The sequence below is a fragment of the Stenella coeruleoalba genome, assembly GCF_951394435.1.
Source record: "Stenella coeruleoalba genome assembly, chromosome: 3".
NCBI classification, from domain to species: Eukaryota; Metazoa; Chordata; class Mammalia; order Artiodactyla; family Delphinidae; genus Stenella; species Stenella coeruleoalba.
Window position 1 is genome coordinate 52,209,214 of NC_137148.1, and position 14,812 is coordinate 52,224,025.

General features: G+C 35.1%; 1 protein-coding gene across 10 annotated transcripts in view; it reads left to right on the forward strand.

Moving 5' to 3' along the window:
• Positions 1-14,812, forward strand: part of ERBIN (erbb2 interacting protein) — a 106,436-nt gene that overhangs the window by 15,726 nt on the left and 75,898 nt on the right. Inside the window, exon 1 of one of the 10 annotated variants that reach the window (XM_079915271.1) lies at positions 10,646-11,066. The exons of the other annotated variants lie outside the window; for them this stretch is intronic. The gene's annotated coding sequence lies outside the window, so the exon portion shown is untranslated. Of the gene's footprint in view, positions 1-10,645; positions 11,067-14,812 lie in introns of those variants that run through there. 10 annotated transcript variants of the gene reach the window in all.

The following is a 14,812-nucleotide window of genomic DNA, read 5'->3' on the forward strand; positions in this document are numbered from 1 at the left end:
ACTACTTTAAGTGCCTCATAAAAATAGTATCGTATAATATTTGTCCTTTTGCTTCCAGCATATTTCACTTAGCATAATGTCCTCAAAGTTCATTTGTGTTGTAGCATATGTCAGGATTTCCTTTTTAAGGCTGAATATTCCTTTGTATGTAACTGCATTTTGCTTCACTATTCATCTGTCATGGACACTTGGGTTGCTTCCATGTTTTAGCTATTGTGAATAATGCTGCCATAAATATGGGTGTACAGATACTACTCTTCAAGACCCTGCTTTCAATTCTTTTGGGTATATACGCAGAAATGGAATTGCTGGAACATATGATAATTTCATTTTTAGTTTTTTGATGAACTGCCATATTGTTTTCCACAGTTACCTGTACTATTTTATTTTACATTTCCACCAACAGAGCCCAAGTGGTCTAATGAGAGGTCTAATTTCAGTACATCCTTGCCAACACTCCCTTTCTGTTTAGTTTTGTTTTTCGGATAGTAGCTATCCTGATGCCTGTGAAGGTGGTATCTCATCATTTTGATTTACATTTCTTAATGACGAGTGATTTTGAACATCTTTTTGTATGCTTGTTTATATGTTTTCTTTGGAGAGATGTCTTCGCCCATTTTTGAATCTGGTTGTTCTGTTGTTGTTGAGCTTTAGGAGTTCTCTGTATTCTGGATGTTAATCCCTTACCCAGATATATGATTTGCAAATATTTTCTCCCATTTTGTGGGTTACCTTTTTCTCTGTTGATAGTGGCTTGAGGCACAAAATTTTTTTAATGTTGATGAAATCCAGTTGTCTAATTTTTCTTTTGTTGCCTCTGCTTTTTGTGTCATAGCCAGGAACTCACTGCCAAATCCAGTGTCATGAAGTTTTTCCCTATGTTTTCTTCTAAGAGTTTAGTTTGGATTGTAACGTTTAAAAAGTGCTTAGCTATTTAATTTAAAACTTAAATATATAAACTTTTTAAATTATTTTTGGATATTTTGGTTAGCTTAACTAAATTTTTTCTTTTTTAAATAAAAGTGAAAATGCTAGCATTTTTCTCTCTTCCCCTAGTTTATTAATGTTGCATTTCGGGCTTCTCTTTGGAGCTAAGCCTTTTATTCTGAGATAATTGTAGATTCACATGCAGTTTTAAGAAATAATATAGTGAGATTTTTCCCCTTGAGGGAACATCTTGAAGAATTATAGTACAGTATCACAACCAGGATATTGAAATTGATAGTCAGGATACAAAATAGTTCCATCATCACAAGAATCCCTGTTGTTGCCCTTTTATTACTACAATAACATCTCCTTCCCATACTTCCCTCCCTCCCTTTTTGTCTTTTCAAAACTGTGTAAATGGAGTCATATAGTATATAACTTTTGGGATTGGCTAATTGCCTAATTCGCTGGAAATTCATCATAGTTGTTGCTTATAGTAATAGCTCATTGACTTTTATTGCTGAGTGATATTCCACAGTATGGATGTACTACCAGTTTGTTTAACTCTTCATGTTGAAGGACATCTAGGTTGTTTCCAGTTTTGGGCTATGAACATTCATGTACGGGTTTTTCTGTGAAGATAAGCTCTCATTTTTCTGGGATAAATGTCTGAGTGTAATGCTGTGTTGTGTAGTTTAATTTTATAAGAAGCTGTCAGAGTGCTTTCCAGAGTGGCCGTACTAGTTTGCATTATTCTCACCAGCAGTGTATGAGAGATCCAGTTTTTCCACATCCTTGCCAGTATTTGATGGTGTTACTATTTCTTACTTTCTTACTACTTTTTATTTTAGCCGTTCTTTTTGGTACATAGTGGTATCTCATCATATTTTAATTTTCATTTCCCTGATGGCTAATGATGGTGAATATCCTTTATATGATTATTCACCATCTGTATATCTCTTCACTGCAATGTCTGTTCTTGTTTTTCGTCCACTTTCTAGTTATATATATATATGTATTTTACAGTTGCATTTTGAGAGTTCTTTATATATTCTAGATACTGATCCTTTCTTGATACGCGATTTGCAAATATTTTTTTAACAGGGTCTTTTGCAGAGCAAAAGTTTTTAGTTTCATGAGGTCCAATTTATCACTCTTTATGGTTGGTGCTTAATACTCTTTGCCTATCCCTGTATTCTGAAAATTTTCTGTGTGTTCTTCTGAAAGTTCTATCATTTTACATTTAAATCTGTAATCCATTTTGAGTCAGTTCTTGTATAAGGTGTGAGATTTAGGTCAAGGATATCTTTTTGGCCTCTGGGTATCCAGCTGCTCCAGCACCATTTCTTGAAAAGGCTGTATTCTTCCTCTATTGAATTGCTTTGCATCTTTGTTGAAAATCAGTTGGGAATATTTGTGTGTGTAGACATTTTTTTAACATAAGGAGAGGTTCAAAATAGAAAATAAAAATTACGTGCAGTTCCACCTCTGAGATAATTACTATTATATTTTGTTGTGTTTCTAGTTTTTTCTTAAGCCTGTGTATATATGCATAAGATTACTTTTTGTTTAAAAAAATTGTTCTTTGTCCTCTTTTTATTATGAGCAGTTATCCATTTCTGCATTAAAAGATAGCATTTTCATGGTTTTGTAATTTTATGTAGCTCTGCTGTAGTTTATTATTGATGGGATTTTATAGTGATTCCATCTGTTATTTTCATAGCATAGTACTTAACACATAATGAATAGATTCTCAGCATATACTTGACAAATTAATTTAGACCTACTCATCATACCTTAAAAAGACGAAACAAAGTTCTACTTTTAATCTACTATCTTCTGCCGTGCATTGGCGTATATACTAGTATTAGGCACTTTCTTCAGAGTAGAGTGTTTAGTTCTTTGAATTGTATACAAGGTGAAGAGGTTCCAGTGTATCAGTTTATGGAGTATAGTTTTTTCCTACACTACAGTGTCTCACCTATATAGTCTGCTTACCATGTAGGAGCAAGGATTTGAGGTAGATTTTTGGAGGATAATATAGAATCTAGATTCTTTTCTCTTCTAGCTTAGAAGTTAGATATAACAACGGCATTTAAGCACCTACCTTGTGCTAAGAACTGTTCTAGGCTCAAGTGAGGGCAAAGAATAAATATTTGAGGTCCTACTTTCCTAGTCTATAAGTAGCCCTACCTTTATTCTGATAAACGAATAAGCTGAGACACATAGGCATTCTTTTGCCAGGATCTATTGTGCCATTCAGCCTCTATACTTATGCAGTTAGTTTTCTGTGTAACTTTCTAGCACTTTGGGGGTCTATTTGGAGATATTTTCAAATGATAATTCAAGGGCAGCCTTAACAGTTTTTCTTTTATTTTTTTCACCATATGATAGAGTTATTTATTAAGATCCCTGTGTGTTCAGTTTGATTTTTTTTTTAACTATTTCTTCTTAAAAATAAGATTCGAGGTGACTTTTAATAGGATGTGAATACTAGTTAATAGAAATACAAAATCAGATCCAAGGAAAGGAGTGAGGAAATGTATAACGTTAAAGTAATTTAGCTATGATAGAACATCAGATTTAGCTAAGCTTCCTGGGAGCCAAGGTTCTCATTACCCTGAATAAAGAAATACATATCAAGTTCTCCAAAGGATTCAAAGATTTTCCTTGCATTAATTTCTAAATGATTTCTAAAATTAAATTCCCTTATATAAGAGCTGTTGAGTAATGAATGGACAGTATTGTTGACAATAATTTAACAACACATATTCCATGGCTCTCAGGCTCTTTTTTAATATATATGTATTTTAATAAAAATAGGATGATATAATATTCAAAAAACTCAACAAAGATGGATCATACATGAGGGTAGGCTAATGTGTTTCGAAATATTATATATATTCATATATATCACACATATATGTATACACACACGCACACACACACACATATATATATATATATATATTTTTTTTTTTTTTGGTACTCTTACTTGATCTAAGGGTAAAATAGACATGGATGGAGATAGTATTTTTTATTCTCCTCTAACCATCACTGTTCTAATTTGGAGTTTATCTAGCCGAGTAGCAGGCAGTTTCAGGATTTTGCTTTCTAATGAAAGAATGGCATATCAGAATTCTATTTTGCTTATTGATGCTCTGGAAATCAGTTGAGAGAATGGTATGTTTATTGTCAGATTAAGAAAGTGATAAGTATTTATGTCTGACTAGCCAAGCATTCCTTCTCTGCAGGGGTACTTGCTATTATAAAGCTTGTAGTTTCCTCAGGAGGCAGGTTTAGAGCTGTTAATAGGCACCTAATGCAAATGCTTTACTGAGACCACTAAAATACCAAAGAATATGGTACAGATGATTCTGGCTTAACAGATTTTCAGGATTTCCAAGTGTATAACCAATCACATGTCTGCTATAAAAAAAATCCTCATAGTCCCAGGAAATGTCAAATTTTGGGCAGCATGGTGTCCCCAGTTTGCTTGATTGAGTTAGCTTAAAAAAATTTTTTTTTCAGATAGTTAAAAGAGGTGACTTTGAGGTATTATTTAAAACTAAGTGGTTGCATGTTGAAATATGAGTACCACTGACAGAGATTGTAAGTCTTCCAGTTCATATGCATCCATTCTTTTTTCATAATAAGTAAAATATCAGGACTAGTTCTTTTTTTAAAATATACTTTTTTTTTTTTTTCCAGAGCAGTTTTAGGTTCACAGCCAAATTGAGCCTAAGGTACAGAGATTTCCTATATACAACCTTGTTCCCACATATGCATAGCCTCTCCTATTATCATCATCCCCCACTAGAGTGGTACGTTTGTTGCAGTTAGTGAACCTACATTGACACATAACTATCACCCACAGTCCATAGTTTACATTTAGGTTCACTCTTGGTGTTGCACATTCTATGGATTTGGACAAATGTATAATGGCATGTATTCATCATTATAGTATCTTACAGAGTAGATTCACTGCCCTAAAAATCCTCCATGTTCTGCCTTTTCATCCTCCTTCCACGCCCAACCCCTGGAAACCTCTGATCTATTCACTGTCTCCATAGTTTTCCCTTTTCTGGAATATCATGTGGTTGGAATCACATATGTGTGTATGTTTTTTTCAGGCTGCTTCTTCTTTGCAGTATGCCTCTAAGGTTCCTCCATGGCTTGATAGCACATTTCTTCTTAATCTCTGAATATGTACCACAGTTTATTTATCCATTCACCTACTGAAGGACATCTTGATTGCTTTCAAGTAGTGGCAGTTATGAATAAAGCTGCTATAAGCATACCCCTGCAGGGTTTTTGTGGTCATAAGTTTCCAATTCCTTTGGATAAATACCAAAGAGCATGACTGCTGGATTGTATGGTAAGAGTACGTTAAGTTTTGTAAGAAACTGCCAAGCTGTCTTCCAAAATGGCTGTACCATTTTGCATTTCCACCAGCATTGAGTGAGAGTTTCACATCCTCACCAGCCTTTGGTGTTGTCAGTGTTCCAGATTTTGGCCATTCTAATAGGTTTACAGTGATATCTTGTTGTTTTAATTTGCATTTCCCTGATGACTTATGATGTGGAGCATCTTTTCATGTGCTTATTTGCCATCTGTATATCTTCTTTGGTGATGTGAGAGTGTTAGGATCTTTGCAATTTTTTAATTGGGTTGTTTGTTTTCTTGTTGGGTTTTCAGAGTTCTTTGTGTATTTTGGATAACAGTCCTTTATCGGATGTATCTTTTGCAAACACAGTGCTCCCACATATGGGGGAGGGGGCGGGATTGGTTCGAGGACCCTCCCTTGTCCCAGGATACCAAAACCTGATGATGCTCAAGTCCCTTATGTAAAATGGCATAGTATTTGCATGTAACCAAGGCATATCTTGCCTATATATTTTTTATTTTTTAAAATTTATTTAAAATTTTTGGCTGTGTTGGGTCTTCATTGCTGTGCGTAGGCTTCTCTCTAGTTGCAGCGAGCAGGGGCTACTCTTCGTTGCGGTGCACGGGCTTCTCACTGCGGTGACTTGTCTTGTTGCAGAGCATGGGCACTAGGCATGCGGTCTTCAGTAGTTGTGGCATGCAGGCTCTAGAGCGCAGGCTCAGTAGTTGGTGGCGCACGGGCTTAGTTGCTCCATGGCATGTGGAATCTTCCCAGACCAGGGCTCGAACCCGTGTCCCCTGCATTGGCAGGTGGATTCTCAACCACTGCACCACCAGGGAAGCCTTCCCCATGTACTTTAAATCACCTTGGGTTACTTATAATACCTAATACAATGTAAATGCTTTGTAAATAGTTGTAAGTACGATGAAAATACTATGTAAATTGTTTCCACCTTGTGGCAAATTCAAGTTTTGCTTTTTGAAACTTTCTGGGATTTTTTTCAAATATTTTTGATACAAGGTTGGTTGAATCTTAGGATGCAGAACCTGCAAATATGGAGGGCCGGTTATATTTTGTGCCAGTCTGTTGCCTGTCATTCTCTTTACATTGCAGAACAGGTTTATAGTTTTAACAAAGTCTAGTTTATTATCAATTATTTCTTTCATGGATTGTGCCTTGGGTGTTGTATCTAAAAAATCATCACCATACCCAAGGTCATCTAGGTTTTCTTCTATGTTGTCTTCTAGGAGTTTTATAGTTTCATGTTTTACATTTAGGCCTGTGATCAGTTTTGAGTTAATTTTTGTGACAGGTATAAGTTCAGTGTCTAGGTTCATTCCTTTGAGTGTGATTGGTTGTTCTGGCACCATCTGTTGAAAAGACTGTGTTTAGTGCCGTTGTATTGCCTTAAGGGCTATATTTTTTAAAATTGCATTGACTGTAATATTTTTTGGATTTGCGGTCACCTTTTCTCAGAGAAAGGAAGGGTCATTGTGAACTGGGAAGTTATTCTAATGGTGTCTGTGTCATTTTTCCCTGTCATCCATTTTGGGATAGATAGAATATCTCTGTTGAAATTTTATAATTGTTTCCACCCATACGCCATGGGGTTTTATTGCGAGAGACTTCCAGATTCATACATATGCCTATAAATGTTTTCTCAACAGGAATATTGAAAGTGTAATTATTATCATGTTGGTTCTTGATGTTTTTGGACCTAAGGTGTCCTTTCATTCATTGAGAATCATTGATGATATGGAACACTATTATACTTGGAGCTTTAAGACTTGCCTCTTGTTTGTCCTGTGATCTTTGTTTATATTTAAATGTGTATATAATAGCTAATTTAGAGAGATGTCAGAGTTCAGTATGTGAATGAATTTGGCACAAAGCACCTGGCAGTTCTTAGCTGTTCTCACATTTTCCCACTTCCTTTTCTACAGAGAATTTTAAAGAAATTTGTTACTTAAAAAAAGTACTTTCAAAAGTAATGTTTGACAAATTAAGGCTAATTCCATACATTGTCTATTAGATAAGCACAAGAGGATTTAGGTATAGGTGGGACATTTAGAAATAGAAGCAGCTTAAAATTTGGGTTTGCTTCTCTTCTCTACATATATGATGCTATTTTACTTAAAAAATAAATGTCTTCAGCCCTAAGGGATTTTTAGAATGAGTTAATAAAATTATAAATATACCTAAAATATTAATCTGAATCCTGGTAAAAGTGAAACTTTTTATACATAAGACTTTGATCAAGTGGTGGTATTTTTAAGCTTTTACTTATAAGTGTTAATTAAGCTTTTAAAATCCTGTAACAAGGTGTTAAGATTGATCTGGTTTCCTTTGGAAGGTTTGTGGTGTTTATAATCATAATTAGGCTAAGTTAACCTCAAAACAAACACAGTAGCTGTACAGAAAAATGATGATTTCAAACCTGCCTCGTGTGTGTGTGTGTGTGTGTGTGTGTGTGTGTGTGTGTGTGTGTGTGTGTGTATGCGTGCTCACATTTGCTGGTTTCTATCTTTTTCTGCTCTTTGCTCGTGGTTCCTTCTCTATAGCTCCTTTTCTCTTGAACTTAGGAAATACTGTAAGGAAATTTACCTTAAGAAATTAGGGCCTTGTCTTCACCAGGTGGATTTGCATTTTAATAGAGGTTGTTTGGAGAGTGTCCAAAATAAATAATGGTGGAATTTCAAGCACTAGGGCCCTTGTGTCCAGGATTTGCAAATCAGGTCATGCTCTTCAACAGGTTTGGCTCAGTTTCTAGGGCACTGTACATGCTGCATAAAAACATTTTATTGATAGACAGCTTCATTTAAAATGCCACTTAAAGAACAAAGAAGTAATTAGCATATTGAAGTGTTAGGTGGAAAGGAGGAGTCTGTGGTAAGGTAAAGGGCCTCACCTGAGCAAAGGATTTGGCTCAGTAAAGTTGTAAAACTTTAGTTGGGATTAGATTATGGGATTGGGTATAAGTAACTTATTTTAAGGTTTTAAAGGGAGAAGGAAGGTGGTAAAATAAATTGAAATGAAAAGTCAGGTGCTAATTGAATGGGATTAGGAAATCAGTTTGGAATCTTTTGTATTAATACATCATAGTGGCATTAACCAATGTCCTGATATTTTTTCTTTTTTTAAGCTATTTTTCCATCGAGCTCTAATTCACATACAATAAATAAAGTACACCTGTTTAAAGTGTACAATCCAGTAATTTTTAGTACATTTACAGGGCCCTGCAACCATCATCATCATCTGAGTCCAAAAAATCTCATCATTTCCCCAGACTCCATACCCATGAGCAGTCACTCCTGTTTCCCACTGCCCCATGACCCTGAACCACTAATCTTTCTGTTTCTATAAATTTGCCTGTTTGAGACATTTCATAAAAATGGAATCGTACAGTATATGGCCTTTCGTGTCTGGCTTCTTTACCATAGCATAAAGTTTCCAAGGTTCATCCATGTTATATCCTTTATCAGTAGTTCATCTCTTTATATAGCTGAATAATACGCATTTCATTGTATGGATATAAAACATCTTGTTTCTCCATTCATTAGTTGATAGATATTAGATTGTTTCTACTTTTTGGCCACTATGGATAATGCTGCTATGAACATTAGTTACAAGTTTTTCTGAAAGCAGGTGTTTTCAGTCCTCTTGGTTTTATACCTAGGAGTGGAAATGATGGGTCATATGGTAACTATGTTTAACTTTTTGGAGGAACTGCCAAATTGTTTTTCAAAAGTGACTACAACAATTTACATTTACATCAGCAATGTATGAGGGTTTCAATTTCTCCACATCTGTCTTGATACCTACCTTTTTTATTGTAGCCATCCCTAGTTGGTGTAAAGTTTTATCTCTTTGTGGTTTTCATTTATATTTCCCTAATGACTAATGATGTTGATCATCTTTTTATGTGCTTATTGGCCATTGGTATTTCTTTGGAGAAATGCCTCTTCAAATCCTTTGCCCATTGTTAAGTTTTGTTATTTGTCTTTTTAGTGAAAGTGAGCCCCAGTGATTTCTCTGCTGTGGGAGGCCATCTATACCAGAAAGCAAGCATGGGCTGGTGGTTTGGGAAAGTTAATGTCCATAGAAGCAGTCCTTAACTAGTGGGAGACAGGAGCAGATGGATAACAGCTTGCCTCTCATCCTATAGGCAGACAGTTCTGAGACCTCCTGTGCGCCTGTCTCAGGGAGTTTAAGTAGAATGAACCCCAGTTGTCTTTAGGGATGACTTTGATAATATACCATTTCTTATATTGGCTTTTCCTCCGTATCTCATTCTCTCACTGCTCCCTCAGGTCATTTCTTAGACAGACTATCTGCATTCAAGTCTTTACCTCAGCCTTTGTTTTTGAGAGAACCCAAACTAAGACAGGTATCAGTAGAGTACTTAGTATTGAAAGAGTTGATAATATTTCAAGATTTGAAACTGGATGATCACCAAAGGTATGAGTATAGATAGAGAAGAGGGCCAACATCTGTATTCTCAGTCACTATAATGTGTTAAGAGGTTGACATAAAGTGGAGCAATTAGCAAAGGAGACTGAGGTCTGGCCAGTGGTGTAGGAACAAAATCAGGAGGATGTGGTGTCTTGGAAGCTAAGTGAAGAAAATGGGTAAAGTAGTGGGGAGTAATGCTACTACTAAGTCAAGTGAGAGATGAACTTAGAATTGTCTGTTGGATTGGGCAATAGGTAGGCCATTAATAATCTAGGAAGAACAGTTTCCATTGAAGTGGTTGGGACAAAAGTGTGATTGGAGTGGGTTTGAGAACTGTTGATGAAAGAATTGAAGTCAGTGCATATAGACAACTTGTTTGGAATTTTGCTGTAAAAGGGAGCAGAGAAATGGGTTAGTAACTGGAGAGATATCCTCAGGAGAGGTCCTTTTTAAGGGAGGAAAAATAACACCTACTCCGTGTCTTGTATTTCTGCATATGATCAAAATCAGTTGTTCCTTAGAATATCTTAGAGAACTAGGGCTCTACTTGGTTTATTTGAGCATCTTCTTCTGTACCCATCAAGGCTTCCCAAATCATCTGTGATGAGTTCATGGAGGAAAAGAAGTTGTTATAAGTCATTAGCAGAAACTAAGAAGATTGGGATTTACTCTGGCATAGAGATGAATACTAGGAAGTAAAGAGAAATAAGGGAATACACACGAAGAAATTAGTCCTACTGCTGGATTGTGTTATGGGAATAGTTTAGAATCCGGGCAAGACTGTATGAGAAAGTATTTTTAAGTTTGAAATAATGCCAAGATTTAATTTCCTACCATGTTAAGCACAACATCATTGTGAATATATGTTTGTGATGCATATTGCCAACAAACGTCTCTTTGCACAGCTTTATTGACCTATTGTTGAAAATAACAGAAATAACTCTGTGTTAGAAGAAGTTGAAATTTACTCACAGACCTTCAGTATTCCTTTTTGGCACAGTTTCACCTTCTCTGAGTTTGGTTATGAGCCATACTGAGCTGCTTTCTTTCCTCATTCTCCCTCTGCTTCCTCCCTCTGATTATAGAATGATCTAATGTTAGGTTTTCAGAGTTAAATAAACCAATTCTAGCTGGGATGTTTGCATTTGTAGTCTTATTTCTAATTGTGGAATGAAAGATTTTTCTGTAAAAATAATTAGGCCCTCTTTTTGTCCCATAAATTGTCATTCCTTCTAAACGGAGATGGAGGAGAATTCTGAAGATTTGTCTTCTACCTTGACCAAGTTTGTTTCACAAAGGGGTGAGTCAGACTGGATATCTTCCATGGGAGTATCTTTTCTATATACAGAACTGTTTTATCTACACTGGCAATCTCCTAGTATTTCTTTTTGTTTGTTTGTTTGTTTTTTTCCCCAGAAATTTTATTGCACTTTCTCCTAGTATTTCTGCTTCTAGTTAGCATATAGGAGGGCACAAAATTTTTTTGGTCCCCTGGTAAGAATAAGAAAAACCTGTAAAGAATAAAAATCACACTTAAAAAAAAAGAATAGAGCTAGCAAAAAATCAGTGGAATCAGGGAAGCCTTAGTGAACTGACTTCCGTAGATACATGAACCTCTCATAGGTGAGTCAAGAGTGTGGCAGTTTCGCAGCCAGATTTCAGTATAGGATGAAGCAGGACTTACCATAAATGGAAAGACTGAAGGGATGAATATAAATCATCCAGTCCTCAAGTGACAGTGTGGGCTTTTGCGAAGGGATTGGAATCTGACAGAAGCCCCAAAGGCAAAATTAAATCATTAAACCTGATAATTTTATCCACCTTGAATTTTGCCGTAAAGAGGAGTAGAAGCTTAGTTGAAAAATACCTATAGAAATGTATAGTTCTGCAAATTCTAATGTTTCTTAAATTATGGGACACTGCTGGGGTTGAATCTAAAGGTAAACTGAACCAAAAATATCTGGAATTGCAGCCCAAATTCTTCCTATCTCAGATTTTGACAAGATCAAAAAGATATGGCTGTGGTTGAAGATGGGAAGTTGGGGGTTGAATTGATCACAGAAGAATTTACTGTAATTAAAGCTGCAGCCAGTCCCAGCTCAAATTGGTTCTAATAGGAAACTGAATTATCAGTCACTCATCCTGAGAGAAGAGCATAGACTCTCTGGGTAATAAGTGAAACTTAACAATATTACATTCAGTTCTCAACTGTTATTTTATAAAAAGCATCTAGAATACTGTGAAAAATTATGAAATATACAAAGAAAAAGGAAAATATGATTGTATAATTAAGAGAAAACAGTTAAGAAAACCAGACTTATTAGATGACCCAGAGTTAGAAGTCAATGAGTTAGGAGACAATGATTTTAAAACAATTTACAGGATAACATGTGAGGGGTTGAGTATTTCAGGAGAGTATTGGGAACTTTGTACCAACACCAGATGTTTTCTAGAACTGAAAAATGCAGTATCTTTTAAAAAAACTATTCAAATGGGCTTGATAGTAGTAAGAAATAGACTAAGAAATGGTGAATGTGTGAATAAATATGAAAGTCTTTTCTGGTTTTTAAATTTATATAAATGACAGTTGAATAGTGTAAAACAAAAAGAAATTGTGGGATTTATAATATGTAGAAGTAAAGTTTATGACAATAGCATGAAATATGAGCGAGAGTAGACGTAAATAAATTATGCTCTTACATTTGTTACATCATATATAAAATTACATAGTATAATTAGAATAGTATAATATTATTTGATGGTGGACTATGATGAATTAAGAATACATACTGTACATTCCTAGAGCAACCACAAAATATGTATAGCTTAAAGTCCGTAAAATGAGATAATATAGGAAAAAATAACTATATTTGAAGGCAGGAAAAAAAGGAACAAAGAACAAATAAATAAATAGTAATGTAATAAACTTAAATTAAATCACACCAGTAATTATATTAAATATATATGGTCTACGCCTACCATCAAAACATAGAAATTGTCAGATTGGATAAAATAGTAAGACCCAACTATATGCTTCATATAAATAGGCAATTTAAAGACAAATTTGGTTAAAAGTAATAGTTGGAAAAATATACATTAACACTTACCAACAGAAAGTTCCTATGGCTATAGTGATATCAGGCAAACTATACTTCAAGACAAGGATTATTAGCAGAGAGAAAGGACATTTTATATGATAAAAGGATCCATTCCTCAAGAAGGTACAAGAACCCTAAATGTGTATTTATTGATACTTTATAAGAGATTCAAAATACATGAAATAAAAATTGACAGAAATAAAACATATTTACACTTACGGTTAGAGATTGCAGTACTTTTCAGTAATTAGTAGAAAAAGAATCCCATAAATTAGTAAGGGTACAGAAGATTTGAACACCACTCTCAATCAGTTTAACCTGACATTTTTTGAACACTAAACCCAAGAGATGCAGAATGTGACATTTAAATATACATGAAACACTCACCTCAGTAGATCTCATGTGGGGCTGTCAAAACTTCAACATATTGTGAAGACTTGAAATCATAATATTATTTTTTCTGATTACAGTGGAATTAAATTAGAAATCAGTAACAAAATGAGGTTTAGTAGAGCCCTGAATTCTTTTTTTTTTGGCTGTACCACGCAGCTTGTGGGATCTTAGTTCTTCAACCAGGGATTGAACCCGGGGCCCTCGGCAGTGGGAGCTCCAAGTCCTAACAACTGGACTACCAGGGAATTCCCAATCCCTGAATGTTTTGAAATTAAGGTGATTCTGAATAACTCATGGGTAAAATAATAAATCAAATGGGAAATTAGCATTTTAAACAAATTCAGCAAAAAGACAACATACCAAATTTTATGAAGTGCATCTCAGAATTTATAGCTTTAAATCTTGAAGAATAAAGTATTAGAATCAATTACTTAATAAGCTTTACCCTAAGAGTCAGAAAAAGACAAATTCAAAATAAATAAAAGGCCGAAAAAATAGAGAAAAGTGAAATCAGGGAAATGGAAAATGTCCCATAAGTAAATGAACAAATTATGAAGTTTTCTCTTTGAAAAAATCAATACAGTTGGTAAACTTAAGCTTAAAACTACAGCAATTTATATAGCTCTTGAATTTGTGAATCAGCAAGTGGTCTTTTATCCTATAAAGAATTACAGCATCATGTCCTCAGGGCTGCATTCAAGGAAGGTAAAAGCAGAAGTTGTAAATCTTCTTGAGGCATAGGCACTGTTACTTGCCTAACTTCTGCCACATTGAGTTGGTATAAGTCACAGTTCAGCCCAAATTCAAAGAGTGGGGAAATAGACTCTGCATCTCTTGATCTCAGGTGGTATAAAACATTGTGGCCATGTTTCTTAATTTACGCTGGTTAAATCAGAAACAGTAAAGAGTCTGAGGTTTTACCCTACTTACAATCTAAAATGTTAACTTGCCAGAAAACACAAGACTTCTAGACCAGAAACAAAGGGTTTATTACTCCCTGAAAATCAGCAACCAGGGCAATATTTTGTGTCAGTTACCTGAGCCAAAATCTTCATAGGGCTTCACAGTGAGGGTCAGATGGTACCTGCACAGATAGTAGTGTGCATTACAGAAGGGGAACCCCAAATTAGAAAACTCTGATCTTTCATAGGACCACTTATGACCTGTCTGTCCTCTCCTCAGGAGAGTGGAAGATAGAAACCTTATTTTTACTCTGGAATTTAAACAAATTGTCTCTGGAGAGAGGACATTGAACTGTCTCAGTGTTGCTAAGTGTTATTATCTGGAATGTATCCTTGTATAAACATCTTAAATTGGCTGTAAATGACATTGCTCAGTGGACCCAGACCATGCAGAAATGTGAGATGTTCATGGAGAATTGTTTTCTAATATAGTATATCCTCTTGTACAATAATTTGCAATCCTCCCGTATACAAAATTTTGTCATTCTTTTCTACAAAAGTCTTTACCCACTAGAGTGTCATGTAAGGCTTGAGTCCAGTATCTTATCATCTAACTGAGTTCCAAGTACAGATGAGGCTCTGCTATGCCATTT